The sequence below is a fragment of the Chrysochloris asiatica genome, unplaced genomic scaffold (assembly GCF_000296735.1).
Source record: "Chrysochloris asiatica unplaced genomic scaffold, ChrAsi1.0 scaffold00011, whole genome shotgun sequence".
Classification (NCBI taxonomy): domain Eukaryota; kingdom Metazoa; phylum Chordata; class Mammalia; order Afrosoricida; family Chrysochloridae; genus Chrysochloris; species Chrysochloris asiatica.
Genome location: NW_006408529.1, coordinates 10543213 through 10553500, shown reverse-complemented (window position 1 = coordinate 10553500; position 10288 = coordinate 10543213).

Sequence of the window (10288 nt, the reverse complement as noted above, 5' to 3'; positions counted from 1 at the left end):
CTGTTTAAAATCAGTCATATAAAACAATAAGACAATATCAGGATTTGTAAATAATTAAAATATTTTTAAGCACAGTGGAAGATATGGAATAAACAGATAGGAGGTCTCACAGGAAGTCAAGGTTGAGGTTTTTTGTTGTTGTTTTACATTCACGTAATGAGAACCTAAAATAAAGTGCTATGGGATAAGCTCTGAACGGCTAATTGTAAAGGGCAGTGACTCAAACCTACAAGCTGCTCCTCCGAAAGCCTTTACCAAGTCTGTATGAGTCAGAATTGACTGGAAAGCACTTTACAAAAACAAGTGAAAAATTGAGAAAGGGGAATACATTTTAGGTATATGAAATAGCAGCTGGTAACTGGATTGCTATGCCAGGAGATGGGAATTTGGGTGAGTGTGGAATTGAGGTTGTGGAATGATTGATCAGGTATTCAGAGTAACTGAGGATTACACAGATATCTGGTTTGATACATTTTCTATCATGAAATACAAGCTGAAGAAGGGAAAGATGAGTCAGCTCCTATACCCTTACTTCAAAATTTCTGTGACACAGATATATAGCGTTAACAGTTTGCATTTTTTGCATTGCGAGGTACCATTCAGTTGGTACCAACTCATAGCGACCCTGTGCACAACAGAACGAAACACTGCCCGATCCCGGGCTAACCTCACTATTGTTGCCACGCTTGAGCTCATTGATACTTCATACATTCCACGTTCCGATTTTCAATGGATGTTTACAGCTGTTTCTCTGCATTTTGAGTTGTGCCCCATCAGCAAATGAAGGTCCCACCGGCTTTACTCCATTTGCATCAACATGGTCAACTCTACTTTGAGGAGGCAGCTCTTCCCCAGACCCATTTTGGGTGCCTTACAACTTGAGGGGCTGGTTTTCAGCACAATATCTGACAATGTTTCTCTGCTATTCATAAGGTTTTCAGTGACTAAATATTCAGAAGTAGTTCGTCACTCCTTCTTCCTAGTTTGTTTTTGTCTGGAAGCTCATCTGAAACCTGTCCACTGTGGTTGACCCTGCTGGTATTTAAAATACCAGTGGCATAGCTTCCAGAATCACAGCAACTGACAAGCCACCACAGTACAACAAACTGACAGAGGAGTGGTGTTATCAGTTAGGAAGCTAGAAATATGAACTTGGAACTCAAAATAGAATTATGGCCTAGAGATTTGTGATAGGGAAAATTTGACATTCTATCAATGAATGAGTTGTCAATTTAGTTATATGGAGTGAGAGAAGCAGAGAGCAAAAGGCACAGCCCTAGGTGGTCCAGCTTTTAAAGGAATGGCAAAAAAGGGAAAATTGGTGAATGAAATAGAAGGATTCAGTGAGTGAGTGAGAGAGAGGCATTGACGGAAAGAAAGAAAGAGAGTTCATTAGTTCTCATTAGGAGTCATGGTGGTGCTGTGGATTAGGTATTAGGCTGGTGACCACAATGTTGGCGGTTCAAACACACCAGCCACTCTTCAAGAGACGAATGAGGCTGTGTGCTCCCATAAATATTTACAGTCTCAGAAACACTGTATAGGGCTGTTATGAGTCAGAATTGATTCAAGGGCAGGGGATTTGGTGTTTAAGTTAAGAAAGTATTTAAAGGAAAAAGAAGTGGTCCAGAATATTAAAACACTCAAACAAATCCACAAAAACACAAAACGTGAACTGAAAGTATGCAATGGGTGAAGCAATAGACAAACAAGGGTTATAATGTTAATTATTAATGTTGCTATCAAGTGCCGTCAAGTCGGTTCAGACTCACAGCGACCCTATGTAAGGTTTCCTAGGAGCGGCTGGTGAGCTTGAACCATTGGCCTTGCCAGCTTTGCAATCCAGCTCACTAACCCACAGCGCCACACAATGTTAATGTTTTAGTTGTTGTTAAATGTTGTCCAAACTGTTCTGACTCATAGTGACTCTGCATAGGGTTTTCTAGGAGCGGTTGGTGAGTTTGAACTGCCACCTTTTTGGTTCAAACCGACCTTGCAGTCCAGTGAATTAACCCGCAGAGCCACACCAGGATTGTGTTAATAGGAGGTGTGAAACTGGAGGCATTGTATGCTAATTACTGCCACTAAATATCTGGCTTGTAAACAGAAGAAAGACTAAAGAGTACCAATCAAAGGCTCAGGGTAAAGAAGAGTTGCTTCTTGCTACAGATTTTGGAAGGAAATAAAATAAATCTGTTAAGATTAACACCTTGGCTGATAATAGTAAAAGTGACTGCAACTTTACACGTTAACACTCTAGGTGTAATTGCAATTTAGCAGAGACTCAAAGTAACTTGGTACTCTCATCCTAAAGAATGATTCTCTAATAGTAAAACAGCCGTGGAATTGATTTTAGGGGGAACTTTCTAATGTCATTTTAGTCAGCACTCTCTGCAAACCAGATGGATTGAATGGTGGTTATAAGAACTGGACACTTCTGACCACTTTCCACAAAGATTGTTTTTCACTAATGGTTAATACTGTAATCTCTAGCAAAGATTTAAAAAATGTGCATAAATAAAATATTTTCATATTAATTTAATATATTCATGTATTTTACATTTCCTCATAAGCAACAGTTTTAGAAAGTCAACATAGGGTAGAGGGGAAAAGATAGGGATGAGATGCTTCAATGACTTGGCAAACATTAGACACATCTATCTATTTCTTATTACAAATGATTTTTATAATTTGTGTATTGTTCTGTTTTCTTCAAAAGATTTACTGCCACCAAAAGGAGAAGAAACTATAGGTTAAGGTCCATATTTCCAGGCCATAAATATATGCAAAGTATAAAAAGTCTTCCCTCCTAGGGGTTCATAAAGAAGAACACAATACTTTTGGTCATTACCACAAAACAAAATTCAAACTGTTGGCAAAAGCACATCTAAACTGAAGCAGGGAAATCATTTAACTTGTTCCACTTGAATTGGGCAACTAGGTGCTTTGCTGAATGTAAAGACCGTCCACTCAAATAAGGGTTGGGGTCATTTCATCTAATGTATCTCATTATATTGAAGGAATATAATAATTTCAGTGATTTGTTTTCAATTCAATAATGAGGGCTTTCAAAGTAATAATAAAATGAATATTAACTTGGTTTCAGTATATGAAGCATACCAGCCGACCTATGAGCCTTTGATTTTTTATATATCTGGACTTGGAATAATGTAAATTAAGTTACAGTATTCCAAATATAAAACAAAATCCAATACTAAAGTATTTATTACAAAATCAGCCCTTCACTTGAGATTTGGGATGAGGTGAAGTTTCAGGTTTTAGATCCCCAAGTACTTTTTTCTGGACTTGGAAAAACTAGCAGTGGTTTATTTTCTGAATGTGTTCTTTATGTCAAGGGCTAATATAGCCTTTTCTCTCTCCCAGTTCGATGGTTCTACTCATTTGGGGGTAGAATAGTAAGGTAAGGGGCAATGATAGTTGCAAAATAAGAATTTCCCATATGTGATTCCATTTAATCTTTACATAGTTTCATGAGTTAGGTGTTACTAAGTATAAATCATAAGAAATTATTGTTTTTGTGAGTCAAAAATAATAGAAAATTATCAATTTTACATGGTTCAGACTACAAGTATTCTCACCTTAACAATAAAGAAACTTAGGCTCAAGGGGATTAAATACTATACTCAAATTCAAGCAGCTGGCGTGGCACTGTAGGATCAGCACTGAACTGCAAACCACAAGTTGGGAGGTTCAAACCCACCAGCTGCTCTTTGGAAACACTATACAGAGTTGCTATGAATCAGAGCTGACTTGAGGGCACTTAATAACAAAGCAGTTAGTACATTGTTGTTGTTGTTGTTGTTAAGTGCCTTCTAGTCAGTTCTGACCCATAGCGACCCTGTACAGAGTTTCCGAGGGTGTAAATCCTTACGGGAGTAGAAAGCCTCATCTTTCTCCCGCGGAGCGGCTGGTAGGTTCGAACCGCTGATCTTAAGGTTCGCAGCCCGATTCGTAACCATTACGCTACCAGAGTTAGTACATTGCACACATATAAATCAAACTATGATTTCTTTACTGTACCATTCAAACTTGCTTACAAAAAGTGTTGTTAGATGCCATTGGGTTGGTTCCAACTCATATCAAAATTCTGCACAATGGAAGGAAACACTGCCCAGTCCTGTACCTTCCCCACAGTTGTAATGTTTGAATCCAATGTTGCAGCCACTGTGTCAATCACTAGGGGTTTTCTTTCTTTTCTCTCACTCTTTATTTTACCAAGCATGATATACTTTCCCAGGGACTGGTCCCTCCTGACATGCCCAAAGTATGTGAGCCAAAACCTTGCCATTTTAACTTCCAAGGAGCATTTTGGCTGTTCTTCCAAGACAGATTTGTATTTTTTTTTCTTCTGGCAATCCATGATACTTCCAGTATTCTTTACCAATGCTATAATCAAAATGCATCGATTCTTCTCTGGTCTTCCTTATTCATTGTCTAGTTCTCACATTATAAATCTCATATAAAGTGATTTACAATCCCATGTCTTGTTAATATAGTCCCAAACGACAATGTTCAGCATCCTACTTTGGTGAGTAGCATCTGAGATCTTAAAAGCACATAAGAAACTATCTATGGTATAACTAGGTCTCTCCATATGCAGAAGAAAGAAGAGTGATGAGAATTGAACAGGCTTGGAATCAGTTAGTTCAATGGACTAATGGAACATGTGAACATCAGTAGTCATGACTCTGAGACCAGACGAATTAGATGGTGTCTGGCTACCACTACCAACTGCTATGAAAAGTACCACATTGGAAGGTCTCAGATAGAGTGGGATAGAATATGGGAAAAAAACTAAAAATAAAAAAGACCCTTGTTACTGGTCAGAAAGAGACTGGAGGAATCTGAGACTATAGCCCTCAACCACCCTTCAGGTCTGGAAAGAAACAAATCATTATGACCCTGTTTTCAGCCAAGCAGTAGATACGAGTATAGTATGTACAACACTATTAAGGAATGTTCACTATGGAATGGTTTACCTAAGGACAAAGTGGAAAGGGATGGGAAGATGGGTGGAATGGAAGTGGGAACCACAGGGAGAAAGTGGACACCTGTTGCTGCACGGACGGGATTGCAGTTGTTAGGAGGAAACAAAGTTTATGATTTGCTGGATGTAAAGCTGATGATCTTGTCTGTAAACTTTCATTCAACTCACAATAGAAAGTTTAAAATATATATCATGAGTTGGGTCACGTGCACCTTAGTTCTCAAACTGATATCTTTGCTTTATCAACAGTTTTTTTTGTTGTTGTTGTTATTTGCAGTAAATTGGCCCAATGCACTACATAATTTAATTTCTTGACTGCTGCTTCCCTGAGTGTTGATGGTACATCCAAGTAAAATGAAATCCTTGAAAATATAAATCTTTTCTCTAATTATCATGATGTTGTTTATTGGTCCAGCTGTGATAATTTTTATATTCTTTACAGTGAAGTATAGCCCATATTGAACATTGTATTGTTTTGAATTAATTGCATTGTATTTCTGATCTTCATCAGCAAGTGCTGAGCATGTTCTTTAGGAAAATTAGATCTCAAAATTAGACATTCAGAAAATTTTGAATTTCAAATGTTTCAGAATCCACATTTTTTTCCCATGCTTTAAAATAGTAGTCCAACCCAGTATTTCAAAGGGGCATAGGACTCAGCTGAAAGAGCCCTCAATGGCCAAACCTAGAACACTGAGCAAGAAAATAATTAAAGTTGTGTTGTGGTTGTGGTTGTTAAGTGCCGTCAAGTCAGTTCTGACTCATAGTGACCCTGTATAGGGTTTCCTAGGAGCAGTTGGTGAGCTTGAACCTCCAACCTTGTAGTTCAATCGGCTTTGCAGGCTAGCACATTAAACTACAGCGCCACACATACAGGACTCCAATTAAAGTCATATTGTATGATAAACCCAAAGAATAGCACTGTGTGATACAACAAAAAGTAATTAATCTACCATGGGCTTCCAGAAGTATGAACAGATCTGTCTTAGAAGAAGTATAGCCAGAATCCTCCTTAGAATCAAGGAAAGTGAGACTTCATCTCACATAGACTTCATTGCACATATTTTCAGTAGGGGCTTGTTGGAGGGAGATAGCATGCTTGGTTGGGAGAACAGAAGGTCAGCAAAAAAGAAGACCCTGAGTGATATGGGTTGACACAGTAGTCTCAATAGTGGGCTCAAATACAACACTAACAATCAGGATGTAACAGAAGCATGCAGTAATTTATTCTGTTGTACATGGGACTAGTGTGAGCTGGAACTTGCTGGATGGCACCTAACAACAACAACAACAACAACAACAGTCCATATTGATATAAATAAATTTGAGTAAATGAATGAATGGGGTAGAATAGACATATTTACTCTGCATAATTCTAAACAATTTATGTAGAAACTCCACTCTCCAGATGGTAAGGAATAATTCTCCAATCCATAAGTGTAGAATCAGCATAGTGACTTGTTTTCAAAGAGATCAATATGTTTATGGGATGGTATTACATATCAATATGTAAATGTATAATGCAGAATCCTGAAAAACCGTGTTTGTCAAGTAAGATGATCAAGAACACCATCAACAGTGATTGTCATGTTGACAGTATGTACCCTTGAATACTACCTTATCCCTGAGGTCTTCCTCACAAAAACCCATAAGCCCAGTCTAACCAGAAGGAAAACATTAGGCAAATTCCAAATGAATGACATTCTACAAAATACCTGCCAAGTATGCTCAAAACTGCCAAGGTCATAAATTACAAGGAAGCCTTCATAGGCTAGCAAAAATAAGATCATATCCAAAAGGAGCCTAAATAAACATGGGGATTAAATGTAAATTAGCTCTACAACACAAACAGAACATTAGGCAAAAATCTAGGGAACATAACCTACTGACTCAAAGGAGCTCTGGTAGCGTAGTGGTTACGAATCAGGCTGCGAACCTCAGGGAGAACAGTTTGAAACTACCAGCTGTTCCATGGGAGAAAGATGAGGCTGTCTGCTCCCGTAAAGATTTACAGCCTTTAGAACCCTATACGGGGTCGCTATGAGTTGGAATCGACTCCGTGGCACATAACAACAACAACAACCACCTACTGACTCAGAGACCCTATGGGAAGAATAAAACTGTACCAGAAGGTTTTAGAGGCTATCGTTCTCTACAGAAGCAAACTGTTTCATCTTTCGTCCACAGAGCAGGTAGCAGGTTTGAACCACTGACATTTCATTAGTAATGCAATGCTTGATCCATTGCACCACCAGGGGTCCTTAATATGGATTATAGTTAATAAGAATGTTTCAATCTTGGTCAGTAATTGTGACTAATGTACCATGTTAATCAAAGATGTTAATAACAAAAGAAACTGGGTGTGGAGTATATGGGAAATCTCTGTACTATCCTTGTAACTATTCTATTAATCTATTCTAAATCTATTAAACTATTAAATATTTAATAATCTATCAAACATTCTAATTTTCTTTTTAAGCTTATTCTTTTTAAGTTTTAAAATAGACCTATTTTTCAGCTGATTAGCTTTGAACATTGTAATTCATCACAGTGTTGTTGTTAGGTGCCATTATATCAGTTCTGATGCATAGCAACCCTATGCACAACAGAATGAAACACTGCCTGGTCCTTCCCCATCCTCACAATTATTACTATGTTTGAGCCAATTTTTGTAGTCACTGTCAATCCATCACTTTTTGATGGCCCTCCACTTTACCAAACAAGGTATTCTCCAGGGATTGGTTATGGCTAACAGCATATTAAAAGTATTAGCAATGAAGTCTCATCATCCTCTCTTCTAAGTACATTCTGACTGTACATATTCCAAAACAGATTTGTTTGTTTTCTGGCAGTCCAGGGTACTTGCAATATTCTTCATCAAAAGCATAATTCAAATGCATCGATTCTTCTGTAGTGTTCCTTATTCATTCTCTAGGTTTCACATACATATGAGGCAATTGAAAACACCAGGGCTTGGGTCCAACAGACCTGAGTCCTCAAACTGATATCTTGGATCTTTAATACTTTAAAGAGGTCTTTTGCAAGCCCATTTATCCAATGTAAAACATCATTTGATTTCTTGACTAATGTTTCCATGGATATTGATCATGGATCCAAGCAAAATGAAGTCACTGTAAACTTCAATATTTTTCTTTGTTTATCATGATATTATTTACCAGTCTAAATCCTAGTGTTGGTGTCCTGGTGTTGTGCTGTAGGATAAGCACTGGGCCATAAGATCAGTTTGAGCTGCAAACTCAATGGTTCAAACTCAACAGCCACTCCATGGAAACCTTATACAGGGTCACTATGAGTTAAAACCACATCTACAGTGCTTACCAAGAACAATTTGTTGGTTCAGTTGTGAGGAATTTTACTTCTTTTACATTGAGGTACAATACATACTGAAGGCTGTAGTATTTTATATTCATCAGTAAGTACGTCAAGTCCTTGCCACTTTCATCAAGAAAGGTTGTATCATCTGCATATGACAGGTTGTTCATGAGCCCTCCCTCAACTCTGATGCCATGCTGTTCTTCATATAGTCCAGTTACTCTGATGATTTATTTGCCTAGCAATCAGATTGAATAAGTATGGTGAAAAAATACAACTCTTGTGCATACCTTTTCTGATTTTAAATCATTCAGTATTTCTTTGTCCTGTTTGAACAACTGCCTTTAAGTTTATGTACAGGTTCTTTGTGAGCACAATTAAGTGTTATGAAATCCTGTATTAGGTAATGCTATCCATAGTTTGTTGTGATCCATACATCAAATGTCTTTTCTTAGTCAATAAAGCACAAGTAAATATCTGATGAAGATCAAAGACTACAGCCTCCAGTATGGATTGGATCTCAATATAAAGAAAATACAAATTCTCACAACTGTATCAATAGATAATATCATGATACATAGAGAAAAGATAGAAGTTGTCAAAATTGTCATTTTGCTTGTATACACATCCAATACTCCAGAAAGCAGCAGTTAAGAAATAAAATGAGAATGGTAGATGGGGTAGCAGTGCAATGAAGATCTCTGTTACCAATAACACAGAACACAGGCAAAACATGTTCAGGGAAGAGCTCCAAAACTCTGAACCACATAGGTAGGAATATTTAAACAGTCTGAAGACTTATAGCTAGTGGAACTTGTAGCGGAAGCAAGAAATCTCATACTTTCCAATCTGCCAGGCTCAGCGTCCTGGAGCCAATAACTGGGCAAGAACAAATGGCAAGAAAAAGTGGGAAAGTAAGCAGATCTGCCATGGATTGATGCCTGCAGGAACCTCGGACACAAAGGTGGATAATAGTCTTTGTTTTGTTAAGATTTTTTTTTTGGTATCTATTCATTGGCCTCTTGCTGTCTGCGTGCTTCCATTCTGGTGACTAGAGGGGGGTGCCTGAGTGAGTGGACACCCTCCACCACCACCACAGCTGGCCCTGAATTTTTGTTAATAGGGAAAAGGTCACAACAGGGGTCGTTTAAAGGTCCAGTCCCCGATTAAAACCAACCGGCAGCGCAAAGCCGCCACAGCTGGTCCTGAACAGTTTATTAATAGGGAAAAGGCCAGAACAGGGGTTGTGGAGTGGGAGAGAGTCTAAAAACAAAACAGGTCACAAATTAAATTCTGAGGTACAGCATAAAAACCAACAGTGGGATCTTGAAAGTTATCAGGTGACCTTGAAAGCAAGAAGCTAAAAGAGGATACTAAAGTCATACTCATATTAGGCTACAGATTCCCCTCCCCTGCTTCCTCTCTCTTCTATAATTATAGATCCAAACTGTTTTGTTTTGTTTTGATGTTGCTGATTTTTGTTGTTGTTTTTGTTACCCATTGTACCTTTAGGGGGCTCTTTCTCTCCCTATATTACCCAAGAAGAGACAGCAATTGCTGCCATATAGTCAAGCTACAATCACACCCTATAAAGCCCCACAATCCAGGCAAGAACCAATACCAACTGCCATCCACCAGGGAGGAAGACAACACCTGCAAAAGTTACTCTGAGTTAAGCAATAAGAAAAGTGAAAAGAGAAGCCTACCTCCTGATCACATCTACTTGGAGGCAATCAGAAAGCTTAAAAAATACCAAAACACACACTCAATTAAGTATCAAGGCTACAGCTAACCACCGAACATGTCCAAGAAGCAAAAACAGATGACATATTAGTACATGTCCAGAAACAAGATAAAATGTCTGAGACAAATAACCTAGAGGTAGACCTAGACTCCATTCTGGAAGAAGGCCAGGCTTTGGAAATGCCTGAGAAGGAATTCAGAAAA